Genomic DNA, 17,748 nt, shown 5'->3' with positions numbered 1-17,748 from the left:
TTAAGAGGTATATGTTTTCAAGTTTGCATTCTCACCCAAAGCAAAGGATTATATTTTAGCCATAGATTAGTGTGCATTTTATTGTATATTTAAAGCCATATCATGATTTGGTAGTTTTATTGATGATATAGCATTATATATGGTTTTATAATCATTGTAGGAAATACTTTTAAAGAAAAACTTCTTTCTACCTCTTTGAATTAATACCATATATACTTGGGCTGCATGACAACATTCAAGACAAGTTTGTAAATAACCAATACTTCTGATACTTAAAAAAATCTAGTTTTTACAAATGCACAGAATCCTAAAGCATAAATTTGTAACTTTCCATTGTCTAAAGTCATAGTTAAGGATGGGTTCTGGTGGCTCACACCTGTAATCATAGCAACTAAGGAGGCTTAGATCTGAGGATTGTGGTTTGAAGCCAGCCTCTCCAATTAATCACCAAAAAGCCAGAAGTGGGGTTGTAGCTCAAGTGATAGAGCACTAGCCTTGAGCAAAAAAGTTCAGAGACAGCATCCAGGCCTTGAGTTCAAGCCCAGGACTGGCACAAAACAAATACTTATGATGAGTCCTGCAAATGCTTTTTACAAAACAGTAGTGATTAATAATTGGTTTCTTATCCCTGTCACACTTTGGTGTTTTATTTTTTGGGAGAGATTTGTTTAGATATTCTACTTGATTAAATTTTTCATAAGAAAAATAACAAAAAACCAAAAACCATGAAATGTATTTTTATATTTAGAAATAAGAAGGCTATGGGAAAGAAGTTACTGACAGATTTAGAATTAGATCACTAAAATCATTGTTATTTTTGCTATGCTGTATTAACTCTTGCTAAAGTCATTATTACTTAAGAATGCTATAGTTACCTTTTGCACTCTTGTCTGCAATCCTACTACATATGCCTTCCACATAGCTGGGATTTTAGGTGTGTGCCACCAAACATAGCTTGTTGAGATGGTATCTAGTTCACTAGCTATTGTTCAGAGTGGTATTTCATGGAAATACTATTGATTTCCTTCTAAGTATCTCAAGTAGCTGAGATTGGTAGCATGCTCTACTTTGTCAGCATTAGTGTTCTGTTTCTAAGCTTGCAGATATTTAAAGTAGAAAATTTTCTTTTTTATCTTGTATTGATCAATATATAAAATGAAATGTTTTTAAACAGCAGTTTGACTAAGATAATCTAATTGAGAGAGTATGTAAATTTTCCAAAATAGCATAATGGCCTAATAAGGTTTTACTGATTATAGATCTCAAAGATATGCTTAGAAGAAAATTTTGTTACTTGGGGTATAAAAACATGAAGGTAACTGAAATATTCACCATTGAATAGAAGCTTATTCTATAGAGATTACAGCTTATTTATGTATGTATGCTCATGAATGTAATTCATACTGAAATATTCCAACACTAAAGTGCATTCTGTAGAATTTTCAATGGGTAAATGAATTAGCTTTCCATTACAGAAGTATGCATATTCCTTGAGTTTTTCTACCCACAGTGTTATGAGTTACAAAGTATTACACATGAGTAAGGACATTTTTATTGTTATGTAATATCACTGCTACAATATGGGTCATTTCATAGTTCTATTTGAAGTTTTGAAAAATGTGATAGAAAGAAAAACATATGCATACTTTTGAATTGTTACATGACAAAATGTAGAAGGAATGAATGGTTTATGTGACTAGAATATTGTCTGGAAGACTATATGGATTTTTATTCTTCATGTAGAGATGAGATTAGAAAGACTGCTTCTGTCTGCATTTGAATTTTTATAAAAACACTTACAAATGAACACTTAAAAAAGGAAATATGACAGAGACAATCACTTTGTACTTGTTTACATCCTTGCCTATCAACACCATGGGAACATTTGGTTGTGTTATCCAACTTTATATTCCTAGCAGTATGATGAGTGATTTTGTGAAGACCATTCAACATAGAAACTTTTGCATCAAAATTTTACAGTGGAGAAAACAGTGTTGATTACTTCAAGAAAGAAAGGAACAATGAAATTTCAGGTAGGAGCAAACATTGGTTAGTAAAACTAAGTTAAAAATATTAGTATGTTAAAAATGCTATGAAAATGTTTGTTTTTTGTTGGTTGTGGGGCTTGAACTCTGGTCCTGGGCACTGACCCTCAGCTCTTCAGCTCAAGTGCTCTACCACTTGAGCCACAGCACCACCTCCTGTTTTCTGGTGGTTCATTGGCAATAAGAGTCTCACGGACTTTCCTGCCCAGGCTGGCAGGAAATGTACTGATAATGCACTTGTTTAACATTTGTGAGGCCCAGGATACATTCCTTTGCACCATATATACTGTTTTTCAAAACCAGATTACAAAATAACCAAAAATGTAACAGTTATAAGCAAAGTCACATTTCGTGGTTTAATTATTTTGTTGGTCCATTATTATGCCTGAATAATCTAGGGATATCTGAAATTATTTGTATTTGGTTTACACCTTTCTCTTGTTATATTGTATTTTTTAGATGACCATTAGAAAGCCATATTTGAAGCTGCCTTGGGGGCAGCTGGTGAAGTCATCAGGAACACTCCCTTTGAGTACCTTCATAATTTACGTGTCTTCACTATAAACCATAGGTGAGAAGTTTCTGGGGGTTGGAAGCATGGCTGGTTGTTAGAATGGTGGCCACTGAGCAGAAGTATCAAGAACTGGGCTCAAGTCCTAGTCCTGGGCCAAAAAGAAATTCTGTTGCTGATTTTGGGTCATACATTGACTGAATACATCAGTAAGAAGATTTTAACACTGGTGCAGACATTGACTTTCGAATTTTCTAGCATACTGAAGAATTAAGTGAATTAAAAAGAATTAAGAATTTAAAAAAATCCTTTTTTTTTTAACGTTCTGGGTATAGTACCAAGGGCCTCAAATAAAGTCAAAAAATGTTTGCTTTACCACTGAGGTACTTCTCTTGCCCTGAATTAACCTTTTGAAAATTCAGTTTACAAAAATAAGTAAGAGGATTGGGAAGGTGGCTCAGTGGTAGAGTGCTTGTCTTGCATGCATGAGGCCCTGGGTTTGATTCCTTAGCACCACATAAGCAGAGAAAAAAAAGCCAGAAGTAGCGCTGTGGCTCATGTGGTGTAGAGTGCTAGCTTTGAGCTGAAGAGCTGAGGGACAGTGCCCAGGCCCAGAGTTCAAGCCCCATGACCGACAAAAAAAGTAAGTAAAAGGTAGATAAATGGGATGATCTTTTATTTAATTAAATTACTTATGATCAAATATGCTAGCATGCCTAATAAAAAATATAAGTACCATAAAGGAGTTTTGATAGTTAAAAGTAGTGAGTGATGACAGGTAGTAATGTTGACTCAGCTGCAGGATTGATTAAGGAAGAATTGTTTTTAACTGTTAACAGAAATTTCTAAAGATATTCAACATGGAGATCCACTTACCTGCTATATTTGCTCTTTCTTCTGTGAGGTATGTATCTCATCTTACAGTATTTCTTTTTCCTTGTTAGGAGATGAGTAAACATGTGTCATTATTATTGTTATTCCTAAGATTGACCTGCTATGGTTTCATGATCTGTTCAAATATTTTCCTTCAAGTGTTCCCTCACCAAAATTACTTTGGAATACTCCAATAATAGTAAGGACCATTGAGTGCCCATTTACTTGATTGTGCTTCTTGTCCTGTTTTAGTGTTATGCATATTTATGTATTTCTTTAAATGTATATTATACCTTGTTATATATTGTTTATATACATAGAGTTTTATATATATATCATATATATAGAGTGAGACAATAAACACTCAGCTAAGATAATCATTTTGTTATGTCAAAAGAATCTAGAATCAGGATTTCTGGTATTTTCTAGCATGTATTCAGTATTGGCAATTAAGATAAGTGAATTATGATTTATGATAATTGTAATTATGATAAGTATAATTATGATAATGATAAATTTGTCATATCAGTCTTTAAGGTTTCTACATTTTTATGTAGTTACTATTTCTTATGAAATGTGTTAGTCCCTTTATTTTTTTTTATTGGAATGCGAATGCTTAACTTTTGGTTAAGGGAACTTATGTATGCTACATATAATCTCTGCATATACGAAGGATGTGGAAGAAGAGCAATGTGAGAATAATGGACAAATTATCTAATAGTAAATATTAGTCAGTAAAATTGTAAATTTAAGGCTAATACCTAGTACACTTATTGTTAGAAAATTTCAAAAGGCATTTTTAAAATAATAGAACAAAGATTGCACATTTTACTCATTGTTGATGACTTTTTTTCTATTTTCCTTACTCTGTCTCTTTAGGTGATTACTGGAAAGGATCTTATGCCATTTTTTCTACTAATTGCTTCACTAAAATAAAAAATGGTTTTCATAATGCTCAGGGAGTTCTCACTAAACATGTGTGGCAAAGAACGGTCCTTGCGGATCAGAAACCCTGGATTCAGAAAGCCCATTTTGGAAGGAAACCTAAAGGATACCTTTGAAGGAAATACTGTTAATAATAATTGTTGATGAACTAAATCACAAGAGCTGGTTTATGGAGACATTAGTACACAGATGACTTCAATTGGTGGAATTAACAGTGCATCCTTAAGTATGAAGTGATAAAATGCATATATTTATATAAATATTATTGCTGAATGAATTTGAAACTGATTTTCATAATTATCTTTTTTTTTTTTGGTGCGGTCCACAGCGCCACTTCTGGCTTTTTTCTTTTTGCGTATGTGGTGCTGAGGAATCGAACCCAGGGCCTCAGGCATGCAAGGCAAGCACTCTGCCACTGAGCCACCTTCCTAGCCCCATAATTATCTTTTGAAAGAGTTGAAGGACAGAATTTTTCAATTAGGCATTGTTAACTATGTAGTTCTTAAAAGATTTTTTTTTTTTGTTTTTTTTTTGTCGGTCGTGGGGCTTGAACTCTGGGCCTGGGCACTGTCCTTCAGCTCTTCAGCTCAAGGCAAGCACTCTACCACTTGAGCTACAGCGCCACTTCCGGTTTTCTGGTGGTTTATTGGAGATAGGAGTCTCACGGTCTTTCCTGCCCGGGATGGCTTTGAACCATGATCCTCAGATCTCAGCCTCCTGAGTAGCTAGGATTACAGGCGTGAGCCACCAGCGCTTGGCCTTAAAAGATTTTTAAAATAATTTTTTTTTTTTAGTCTTTTGTATGTGTTGGTCCTCTCGGTGGGGCTGGAACTCAGTGCTTGGGTGCTTTACCCTAAACTTTTACAGTGCTCTACCACCACTTGAGCCACACCTCCACTTCCAGTTTTTTTTTTTTTTGGTCGGTTGTGGGGCTTGAACTCTGCTTGAGCGCTGTCCCTGCACTCTTCAGCTCAAAGTGAGCACTCTACCGCTTGAGCCACAGCGCCACTTCTGGTTTTCTAGTGGTTTATTGGAGATAAGAGCCTCACGGACTTTGCTTCCCAGGGCTGGGATCTCAGCCTCCTGAGTAGCTAGGATTACAGGCGTGAGCCACTGGCGCCTGGCTTTCACTTCCAGCTTTTTAGTGGCTAATTGGAGATATATTCTTACGGACTTTCCTGCCAGGGCTCTCCAGGTTGGCTTTGAACTGTGAACCTTAAATCTGTGCTTCTGGAGTTGCTAGAGGTACAGGTGTGAGCAACCAGCCTCTGGTCGCTGACTATATTTTTACTTTTTAAGTGATTTATTTTCAATTCACAGTGTTATTTGCAACATACTTGCAAAAATCTAGAGTTAAATAAATTTTCTCATAGGTGTTGGATTAATTTTTTTTTTTGTAAATCCTGGTGCTTGAACTTAGGGCCTGGGCACTATACCTGATCTTTTTTTCCTCAAGGCTACCATTTACCTCTTGAGCCACAGCACCACTTCTGGCTTTTCTTTTTATGTGGTACTGAGGACTCGAACAAGGCTTCATTCAGTGCTGCCCAAGTGCTCTACCTCTAAGCCATGTTCCCAGCCCCTTGGATTAAGTTCTTTAGGTATTTAATCAGTTCCCACTTCTGAGTTGTTAACAGTATATTCTTAATTCCTGGTGACAGAACAGTATATAGATAGTGCTTTGTCTTGCTAAATTATCTTCATATTGCTTGTTACTCTTTTGTGTTACTTTATTTTCTATTTTCATTTCCCTTGTAATTAGTATCTTTGTTACTTAGTCCCAAGAGGTTATTTGGGATTGTGTAATCATTTTGTTATAAATTGTAAATGAAATGTGTGTTCTTTTTTACTTTTGTTTTTTGTTGCATGAAAATTATGTATTGAAGTACAACCATTTTCTGTGTTTTTTTTGAGTCTTGTGTTTTTCTTTTAAAAATGTGGTTACATCAATATCATACATCTCCCTACTTTTTAGATACTTTTATTATTTCATTTCAGTTATCACTGTGGTGTTAATGCAATAAACATTCAAGTTATCCACCATGACTTGAACTATTGTGACTCCTTAGGGTCTAGCATACTTATGGAAAACTAGCACCTATAACTGAATATATTTCTTTTTGCTTTCTACTGATACTTTTCTGATTATTTGTGCTTTCTTATACCATTGAGTTCTATCTCATTTCTCTTCTTTTTCAGAATGCTCCCTGTCTAATTCACATGTAATATTTCCATCCAGTTTAATAGATTAATTAGGAGTGATTACATTTTTTAATGTTGAGTCTTCTTATCCAGCTGCAAGGTATGTCTGTTTCTGATTAAATTATTATGTTGCATTATTACAAGTAATGTTAGTCATTGAGATCATTCACTCAAAATACTTTCATATCAACACACAATCACAGTCAATTCAAGATGGAGGTCATATTTGTATGTATCTTTAAAATTTTTTATTGACTTTCTTTTGTGTGTGTGTATGTCTGTCTGGGGGCTTGAAATCAAGACCTGGGCACTATTCCTGAGCTTCTTTTGCTCAAGGCTACCACTTTACCACTTGAGCCTGAGCTCCATTTCTGGCTTCTTGGGTTACTTTAGTGGAGATAAGGGTCTCAAAGACTTACCAACCCAGGCTGGCTCCAAATCCCCAAATTTGACTCCTTACATTGACTCCTTACATTGACTCTTCTGTTCTTTCAACATACCCATTAGCAGCTATTTTAAACTTCCTCACCTCTGAATATTGACTAGTTTGTATTTTTTTAATTTTCCTAAGCCAGCTATAATCTTGCTGTTAGCGAAATAAGCTCCCTTCCCATAGCTTAGTCCATTCCTTCCCTTCTCTACAGCTTAGCATGCTTCCTTCCTAGGCAACACTAGGCCCATGTAGTAAAGGCAGTAAATAATCAACTTCCAACCCCCTTTACCTTGAGATGGTACTCTCTGAGGCAACTTAAACCATGTAAGGCAACAAGAGCCCCTGAGAGTGACCTTCAGGTCTGGGTAGTTGCAGAACCCCTTATCTACTATTTGGATAGCAGCCATAAATCCTAGTCCGCCATGATGAAGCCCCTGGCCCACATATCCACACTAGGGTCTCCACCTCCTAGCCTCTTCTAGCCTCTCCTAAACCTCCTAGGTCACCTCAGACAATAGTCAGTGCTTCTTCTTACTTCTCCCTTGTAAGAAGGAGTCTTGCTGGCCCCCTTTCCCAGCAATAAACCTTTCTTTGTTCTCTGTACCTGAATGTCTGCGTGGTTCTCTGGCAAAGTCTCTTGCATTTAATCTTCACCTGCCCTTACTGGGGCAGTATGAAAGCTGTATATCTCCTTAGGTCCTTGATGATATTTAAGAGAGCAAGAGCCAAGACCTGGTGGCTCACTTCTGTACTCCTAGCTACTCAGGAGGCTGAGATCTGAGGATTGTGGTTCAAAGACAGCCTGGGCAAGGAAAGTTGTGAGATTCTTTTTTTTTTTTTTTTTGGGTTCGGTCGTGGGGCTTGAACTCTGGGCCTGGGCGCTGTCCCTCAGCTCTTCAGCTCAAGGCTAGCACTCTACCACTTGAGCCACAGCGCCACTTCCGGCTTTTTTCTTTTTGATATGTGGTGCTGAGGAATCGAACCCAGGGCCTCATGCATGCAAGGCAAGTGCTCTACCACTGAGCCACCTTCCCAGCCTGTCGTGAGATTCTTATCTCCAATTAATCACCAGAAAACCTCAAGTGGCACTGTGGCTCAAGTGGTAGAGCACTTCCCTTGAGCTGAAGAGCTGAAGGACAGTGCCCAGAGTTCAAGCCCCACAACTGACAAAGAAAAAGAAAAAAGGGGAAAAAAGAAAGTAAGGTATGTGTCCTAGCAATTTTGGTTTCTCTTATCCTATCACATATAATCCCTTCACCTGCTATGGTAAGGTATATAGGTATGTGTCCCAGAATTGGTTCTCATCTCCAATCTTTTATTGCTAGGGGTGTGTGTGTGTGTGTGTGTGTGTGTGTGTGTGTGTGTGTGTGTGTGTGTGTGTGTGTGTGTGTGTGTGTGTGTGTGTGTGTGTGTGTGTGTGTGTGTGTGTGTGTGTGTGTGTGTGTGTGTGTGTGTGTGTGTGTGTGTGTGTGTGTGTGTGTGATTGTGTGATTGTGATTGTACTTTTTTTAAAATTGTGGTCTTAGACTTGGCATGTTTCTTTTAAGAGTCTATGCTTTGTCTCTATATATGTATGCATATATGTATACCTTTTACTATTTAAAACTGTTGTACCTTTACTAGCTTAAGAGTTCTTTTTTCCTTCAAATTTACTTTGTTATTATTAAGGTGATATACAGAGGGGTTACATTTACATGCAGCAGATATTAAGTACATTCCCTTCATTCTCTCCTTTTCCCTACCTCCCATCTCTACCCATGAGTTGCATAGTTCATTTTCATCAATGTCTAGTGTGCTACTCTGCTGTACTTTTTTACCCCTTTCCCTTGAGTTCTGTGCTTTCCACCCACCCTCCCACAGATATGCACGTGAATGCACCACATATATAGCAAAGAATACAGAATCATCAGAAAAAGGAAAAAGAAATTTTAAAAGTTTTGTTTCCATATCTTAAAGGTATAAAAATATCAGTGGTAGAACTATACTCAAATTATGAGGTAGTTATCTTAACCTTCAACCTGTACATATTTTTCCTCTTAGAAGACTGAAACTATACCCACTAAACATTTTGCTACTATTTTATTGTGAATGAATAATAAATATTATGTGGACGTCTACATGAATATTTACAAAGGATATTAGTCTGTACTTTGTTATTGTCTGGTTTTGTTTCAGATGGCTTCCTTATTTACATTATTTAGAAATGTTGAATTAGATTCCTGTTAGCTATTACAACCTTGCTTGACTTTTCTTTTGAAACAAGTAGTTTTAGCGTTTTTTCTTTGGAAGAGGATTTTTCATTGTAGTTTTCTTTTTTTAATTGTGTACTTGGTCTTGGTATACTTCTAAGAGTTTATTCTTAGTCTAGGTCCTCCAACTTGTTGAAATAAAGTTAATTATAGCCAGGTGCTGGTGGCTCATGCCTGTAATCCTAGCTACTGAGGAGGCTGAGATCTGTGCATAGTGGTTCCAGGCCAGGTGGGGCAAGAAAATCCATAAGACTTATATTGCCAATTAACCCCCAAAAACCAGAAGTGGAGCTATGGCCAGGTGGTAGAGTGCTATACAGAAAGCTCAGAGACAGTACCCAGGCCCTGGATCCACGCCCCAGTACCAGCACAAAATAAAAAGGATCTTCTCAACCTCCTCCTTTTTTAGGGGTATCATTGGAATTGAACACAGGGCATTTAATTTTGATGTTTGTATTCAATTCCACCTGTTACATCATTCAAAGATTACAACAGTTCGGGGACCATTTTTTTCTCAAGACTTCTTAGTCTTGAGAATTGGTTTACACCAATGTAATCTCAATTTTTTTCTTTGAAACAGTGTTTTGCTATTTAATCCGGAGTATTTTAGCCTACCTATAAGGCCTAGAGTCTTAGGCTATAACTTGCCTAGAACTTATGATACTTCTCTTTCAGCCTCCCAAGTACTGATATTACAGAAATGGACCATCATACTCAAGTATTTCTTTCTTTTTTTTTTTTTTTTTTTGCTGGTCATGGGGCCTGAACTCTGGACCTGGACCCTATCCCTCAGCTCTTCAGCTCAAGGCTAGCGCTCTACCACTTGAGCCACAGCATCACTTCTGGCTTTTTCTGTTTATGTGGTACTGAGGAATGGAACCCAGGTCTTCATGCATGCAAGGCAAGCACTCTACCACTGACCCACTTTCCCAGACCCACACTCAAGTATTTCTAGTCCCTTAAGATACTAGAATTTGAAAGCTGGGTGCTGGTGGCTTGCGCCTATAATCCTAGCTACTCAGGAGGCTGAGATCTGAGGATCGTGGTTCAAAGCCAACCCAGGCAGGAAAGTCCGGGAAACTTTTATCTCCAGTAAAACACCAGAAAACCAGAAGTGGCACTGTAGCTCAAGTGGTAGAGCGCTAGCCTTAAGCTGAAGAGCTGAGGAACAGTGCCCAGACCCAGAGTTCAAGCCCCATGACCCACAAAAAAAAAAAAAAGATACTAGAATTTGAACTCCTGCTTGACAGACAGGTATTTTTTATTTAAGTAGTTGTACAGAAAAGTCTCCATTCAGGGCGTGAAGTATAATGCATCATTTTCAATGTTATCACTTCCATCAATCTCCACATCTCACAACCCCACCCATTCCCTCAAGCTACCTGGTTCTGTTTTTACACAAGTACATGGATGAAAGTCATTGTATTTGCTCACTATTCTTCCCTTTGATCTACCCATTACGTCTCGCCCCACAAACCGCCCTTCAGCTTCCTGTTACTCATTTGGTAAATGGCACAAGTAGTTGTTTAAGAGGAATCATACCATAGGAATCCTCCCCTCATTGGACCATAGTGTGTTTATAATTTAGGTCTAACTTACATATGAGAAAAGTGTGTGCCATTTATCTATCCTTATTTCACTTAACATAATTTTTCCTAAGTTCATCCATTTCCCTGAAAATATGTCATATGTTTACTGATGAATACAATTTTATTGGTATGCATATATACATATATATGTACCAGTATATATTCCTGAAATATGAGTAAAATTCCATCATGTGTGTTTGTGTGTATACACACCATTTTCTTGATGTACTGATCGCTTGTAGGGCATTAGTTCTGTTTTCATAAATTGAGGTGAATAGTGCAGCAATGGACATGGATGTGCAAATGTCTTTACTGTATTCTGATTTGTAATCTTTGGATAAATGTTCAAGAGTGGTGCCTCTGGATCATAGAGAAGTTCTATATTTAGTTTTTTGAGACATTTCCAAACAGCCTTCCATTGTTGTTGCCCTAGTTTATGTTCCCAACAACAACATCATAGGGTTCCTTATTACATACCATTTATAGCATTTGTTGTTTGCATTCTCAATAATGGTCAGTCTTGGATGAGATGAAATCAATATTGTTTTGATTTGTATTTTCTTTATGACAGAGATGTTGCACATTTCTTCATGTAGCCATTTTTACCTCTTCATTTGAGAAGTCTTCAGCTCCTTTGCCAATTTATAAATTAGGTAATTGATTTGCAGATATTAGTTTCTTGAGTCAAATTATTGTATATTGTATATTGTACATATTAGGCCATTGATAGACATAAATATGACCCAAAATATCCAATTCTATATTCTGCTTTTAGCTCATTAACTATGTGGCAAATTCATTATTAATGAAATCATAAGCTAAGCTTTGTGTTTTATTCTCATGTGTTATAGTAATTTATAAACAAATAAATAGAAACCAACTGTAGTGAGTATGCTAAGTAATTTTGTGGGGGGGGGGGGCGTTGTGGTCAGTCTTGGGATTTGAACTCAGGGTTTTGCCTCAAGGCTAGCACTCATCACTTTGAGCCACAGCACCACTTCTGGTTTTCTGGTAGTTAATTGGAGATGAGTCTCATGGACTTTCCTGCCAAGGCTGGCTTTAAACCACTATCCTCATTTCTCAGTGTCTGAGTAGCTAGGATTATAGGCATGAGCCACTGGTGTCTACATCACAAAGTAATTTTATAGTTAATAATTTAGAAATTTATTGGAGGTTGATAAGTGATCCAAACTCACTTTTAAGGTATATTCTAGTTATAGCATTTAATAATTTTTCTATAATCTCTGATTTTACTAAAGGATTATGAGTTTAAAAAGTAAGGATTTGGGCCAAATGTGGTACATGCCTATAAATTACTCATTTTGGAGGTGGAATCAGAAGTATAGTAAGGCCAGCCAGAGTTGCATAAGCTGGATACTCCACTGCTTGACATATCTGTATCAATCCAAGTAATTGTCTTTATATTGTAGACGGCACTCTTTAATAGTGTTGGTAAGAATCAGTAACTCTGCATATACATTGCTAGTCCTTGGGTTTGAACTCAGGTCCTGGGTACTGTCCGTGAGCCTTTGCACTCAAAGCTAGCTTTGAGCTACCATCTCTTTGGTAGTTAGTTGCAGATAAGGGTGTCATTGATTTTCCTGCCCAGGTTAGCTTCAAACCATGATCTTCATATCTTCGTCTCCTGATTAGCTAGAATTACAGGTATGAACCACCAGAGCCAGCTGTTGGTATATTTTTGTCCAGTGTGATATTAAAACTATTAACTTACAATATTTAAAAATCCAATATATTCTAGATGAATTTTAGGAACCTACAAGATTGTCACATTCTGGAGTGATATAGTAGAAGAAATGAAAACATTCTTTAATTTTGATACTGAGTTTCAGTGAACATTACGTATTTTGATTTACTTTCTCCCATCTTGTTACAAAATGTGATGTTACCCAAGTGCTATGGTACATCATTGTATTCTCAGCTATTCAGAAGCCTAAGGAGAAGTATTGCAAGTTCAAGCCTAGTGATAGCCCATCTCAAAAACAAAACAGTATTAGTGTGATATTATCCAAACAAAGACTAAAATGTTTTTTTGTATGAATACTCAGTTACTTTAAAATTTGCTAATTGATAATAACTGTTTTGAAATGTACCATTGGACGAAGGATAGTAGAAAACATGAATTTTGGCAAATTGAGAAAGAGTGAGTGGATATTACAAAAGCCAAGTCAATATCAAATAGGGCTTGCTGCATGTTTGAAGTTAGGATATTACTAAATATTAAATTTAAGGTATTTCTAGTACTAGTGGATGGCCAATGTGAGCAGACAGGAGCTAAGGAATATTTAAGTATTGGGGAGGTAAAACAGTCTTAACATCTTTTCCTTTAAGAAACAAACTAAGATTCTTTAAGTATTTTAAGCATTCCTTGTGTTTTTCTTTCACAGGCCTCTTTCCAAACAAAGGACCAAAGACACTTTTCTTGAAGGTAAGTTGATTAAGGACTATATTCTTATTTTAAGCTATTATTTTGGCCATGCTGATTATAAAGCAGATTCTTGTCTAACTTGTTCAAAGTTACAACGTTATATAGTTTTAGAGACATCCCCCCTTTTTGTCACTCAGAGGGCTTGAACTCAGGCCTTGGGAGCTGTCCTTGAGTTCTTTTTGCTCAAGGGTGGTATTCTACCACCACTTCTGGTTTTCCGGTGGTTCATTGGAGATAACAATCTCAGGATCTCTGCCTCCTGAGTAGCTAGGATTATAGTTGTAAGCCATCAGTACTTAGTATTTCCAGTGAACCACCCAAACTCCAGAATGGAGCTGGTTCAGGTGTTAGAGCACTAGCCTTGAGCACAGAAGTTCAGGGACAATTCCCAGGTCCCAAGATATGTACACACAAAAAAGTACAGGTCTGTTATTATAGTGTTTAATAAAATTGATAACTGAAATATAAGGTATATCCTTTTGTACTACTAGAATTTGTAAGAGGAACGGCCATGAAAGCATACAGAATAGATATTTGGATGTTACAAAAATTGGATTTTTTTCTGGAATGGAAGTCTATGAAATAATATGGAATATACAGTGTGTTATTAGAAATTTGGAATTATGACTCTTAAAATTGTATGTTAATTACTACCAAGAAATGATTAATCCAGGCCCTGGTGGCTCATGCCTGTAATCCTAGTTACTCAGGAGGCTGAGATCTGAGGATTGTGGTTCAAAGTCAGCCTAGGCAAGAAAGTCCATGAGACTCTTATCTCCCATTAACCACCAGAAAACCTGTGAATGTGGCTCAGGTGGTAGAGCATTAGCCTTGAGCTGAAGAGCTGAGCAACAGCGCCCAGGCCCAGAGTCCAAGCTCCATGATCGATGGAAAAAAAAAAAAAAGATTATATGCTGGTTGAAAGGATAAATAATAGGTGTTTACATCGCATGATAATTACTCAAATCACAATCTACAGGCAAAGGAGATAATAGTTCCAACACTTTCATCAAGTCTGTTTATGTTCCTTATGTTCCTTAATTTAACATTAATATTGTGGGGTTTGGGGTTGGGGATTTAGCTCAGTCCAAGAGCATTTCTCTGGCAAGTACAAGGCCCTGAGTTTGGTTGTCAGCTCTGGAAAATAAAAACAAAAGCAAGATTGTAGGGTTCTTTTTTATGCCAGTAGATACTTAAATATGATATCATATCCATTTGTTAAAGGTCTGGTTCCATTTCCAATCTTGTGTTTTATACTCTCTCAGGTAGAGGCCTTTTGGACAAGTGCATTACCTATACCTTCTGCAGTGGTTTAATCCATATCACCCAAGTATTGCCATCATTTATCCTTTCTGGGATCTTGCTGCATCTGTGTCTCACTCCTTTTATAGAAGACTGCCTAGAAATAGAAAGTGACCTGCTTTTCGGCAAGTAATTGCCTAGAATTTTGAATACATAACAAATGTTCTCATTATATCTTATGCTTCCCTCTATGGTTGTATATTTGCTGCTTCATTTTGTTCACATTTTGCTTTGCTAATGTAAAAGTGGTTTGTGTGAGCAGTGTATTTAGTAAAATTCTTTGGTGACCTTTGTTATACAGTAAACAATAATAAGGCATTCTACATAGGTGAATGATTAGTGTGTGCCAGTTTTGTAAAATACTTTCCCCTTTGTTTGTGTCAGAAAGTCCAGAGTTTTAGGCAAGACCTAAAATTATTTTAAATATTTCCTATCTGGTGTATACCCTCTAGTTTACCCTTTTGTTGAATATATATGGGTCTCATTCTTGGTCAGAAATAGACTGACTGTGCTTTGCCTCTTTTCCAATGCTAAAACCTAAGATTAAGATGTCATCACAACTTTGAATGTTTAACAGAGAGCCAGATATTTATCTCGACATTTACAGCCATGGTGATGTCATCTTATAGAAAATGTAGTCCCATCAATTTCTTGGTAGTGATCTCTTCTTTGGATGGAATAAAAATCTCAGTACCAAAGTTATGTTAGTTTGTTCTACATCATCTCAACTTTAATTTGGGTTCTACTTAACCTAAGTGTAGTTAATATAAAGTTCTGTTTATTTGAAGTTTTAACTATCTATTTATAGATTATAAACTGTTTTGTCCATCAGGGAACTATTGCCTTCATTGCTACTCAAAGAGGCAAGTTTATACAAGTAGAGCATTCATTAACATTGCCTCATCTTATTTTAGTGTTAGCAAAAAAAGCAATTGCTAGGATTTTAAGATTGTAATACTCCCTTTCTTTTAAAGTCTGTTTTAGCCACAGAATATTTAATGATTTAAATTATTAAATATATGCTGCTATCCATTTCACCTTTCTCATTATAATTCATTTCTTTTAACTAGATACTGAAGTATAATCTGTGTTCTTTATATAGTACCCATTTTATATACAGTGAAATTTCCTTTTAAAATGTTAGTATTCTAACCATATACTTTTATTTTACTAAAATATTATTTTGTTTTTTGGTAGGGATAACCTAACTTTGTTTTTAAGGAATGAGGCCTTAAAAGACCATACAGGTGCAAATAGTCAACTCTGCCATCAAACTGTGAAATCAGCTATGATTAATCCTTAAACAAATGTATATAACTGTGTTCTAGTGAAATTTAACTGACACAAAACAGCTAATAGGCCAGATTTGGAACAAAGTCTATAGTTTTCTTATCCTTGGCCTATGGTATAAGTTCCATTTTATCATATGAAAGTCAGGTCAATAGAAAAATCAAAAGGGAGAAAAATAATTTCTTCTTGTGTCAGTTTTCTGAATCCTCAAACTTGTAATATGGAGTTAATAATGGAAGGAATGTATTTTAGGCTTTTGTCTTGGCTCCTAAATCTCAATTTTCTATATATCTTCCCCTGATACCCACCTTTGCATTTAGGCTAATAGTACATTTGAAAATGGCCATAAAATTAATGAAGAATTAAATGATAGAAATCAGTCTTTGATCTTTATTTGTTTTCCATCTTCCAAGTGTGACAAATGTTAAAAGTTAATCTCATATCTTATATATTTAATGTTGTCTAAGGTTCTATAAATTTATGTGAAATTCTGAATGATTGTTATGGGAAATGTAATCTTGTAACATTTTATTTTCTTTAATATGTGATGATATATTTCCAGGCCAGTAAATACATATTACTTTTAATTGGAAATAAAGTTCACATGATGATATATTGAAGTATTTCTTACTTTGGGAAATGTAGGTTAACTTAAAATACTTGCTTTGATTGTACACAAATTATTGTATTGTTTAAAATTATATCTAGTCTAATGAATTTTGGATTCCTAGTTCTATATAGTAGAATTCGAGGTATTGTTGAATCCTAACTCATGTATGCTTTTGGTTTCAATTGTTATTTTCATAATGCCAAAAGCTTTCTGGGAACCATAAAACAATTTTGTAACAGCAGTGCTAATTTTCATAAAATTTTATCTGATGCTTATTAACAGCTTTTATAATTTTAGGTAACATATCTGATGGCTATTAATAACCTTTACTTTTTCAGCCAATCTAATAGGTGAAGTAATATATTAAAGTATTAAGTTTGATTTAAATGAAACATGGCCATGTATTTAAAAATCTAAATATTCACGGGTATTTAATAACAGAATTAATACTCTCCTGTCTTTCAATCTCAAGAAATATTCAGATTTTCAGAGCTAGAAGCCTTGAAAAATTTCCAAATTCAGTACTTCTTCCTAAACTATTAAGTATACCACTCACACGGGGCTTTTTCCTTTTACAACTAATTTTATGTTTGGAATTGCAAGATTCATATGGGGAATCCTCACATAATTCCTCATTAAGATTGACTTGCTCTCTGCTTTGTTCTTTCTCACTTTACTTTCTTCATTCCTCTTTTTTCTCTTCACCATCATCTATAGTGTTATTAGTCTGTGAACTATATCTAGTTACAATCATTATGTCCCTTTAAACCAAAAAAGTTTCAGCATTTGCTTTCTAATTAATCTGGTCATTCCCATTAAATGAATCCATAGTTTAAAATTGCAACATAATACAGTATGACATTCATATTTTATCAGTTGTCATAGTTCTATTTTATTAGCATTTCTTTCTTCATTTATAATAATATATTCTGAAAGAATATCTCTTTTTGTGAGAGAGCAGTAGTGGAAATTGAATTCAGGACTTTGTATGATAGACAAGCACTTTACTTTTGAACCATGCCCCCTAGTGTTTGTAGTGTGTTTAGCACAAAGTATCCAGCACTTTTGTCCAGCCAGGCCCTGTTCAGATTGCAGTTCTACTCTCTTTTACTCCATGGCCTGGATTTCAGGCACGCATCACCTTACCTAGTATAGATGCCATGTCTCTTCCTTCTTTTTTGAATAACCAAATCAATACTCTATAATCTCTGTAGTTTCACATTAAAGTCCTACCTTCTAGTGGAAACAAAGAA

The 17,748-nt window shown here is 35.8% G+C and overlaps 1 long non-coding RNA gene across 3 annotated transcripts in view; it reads left to right on the top strand.

The window, feature by feature from the left end:
* The window catches only part of LOC122123011, a 38,351-nt gene extending 21,853 nt beyond the window's left edge, over positions 1-16,498 (top strand). Inside the window, exons 1-8 of one of the 3 annotated variants that reach the window (XR_006150228.1) lie at positions 1,160-2,033; positions 2,505-2,616; positions 3,396-3,460; positions 4,309-4,600; positions 6,574-6,676; positions 11,419-11,500; positions 13,253-13,293; positions 14,559-16,498. This is a non-coding gene — a long non-coding RNA (uncharacterized LOC122123011). Of the gene's footprint in view, positions 1-1,159; positions 2,034-2,504; positions 2,617-3,395; positions 3,461-4,308; positions 4,601-6,573; positions 6,677-11,418; positions 11,501-13,252; positions 13,294-14,558 lie in introns of those variants that run through there. The other 2 variants (XR_006150229.1, XR_006150227.1) reach the window with 2 other exon arrangements.
* Positions 16,499-17,748: the final 1,250 nt, after the last annotated feature.

The sequence above is a fragment of the Dipodomys spectabilis genome, unplaced genomic scaffold (assembly GCF_019054845.1).
Source record: "Dipodomys spectabilis isolate Male_0828 unplaced genomic scaffold, ASM1905484v1 ptg000219l, whole genome shotgun sequence".
Lineage (NCBI taxonomy): Eukaryota > Metazoa > Chordata > Mammalia > Rodentia > Heteromyidae > Dipodomys > Dipodomys spectabilis.
This window is presented reverse-complemented; position numbering and strand designations above follow the sequence as displayed.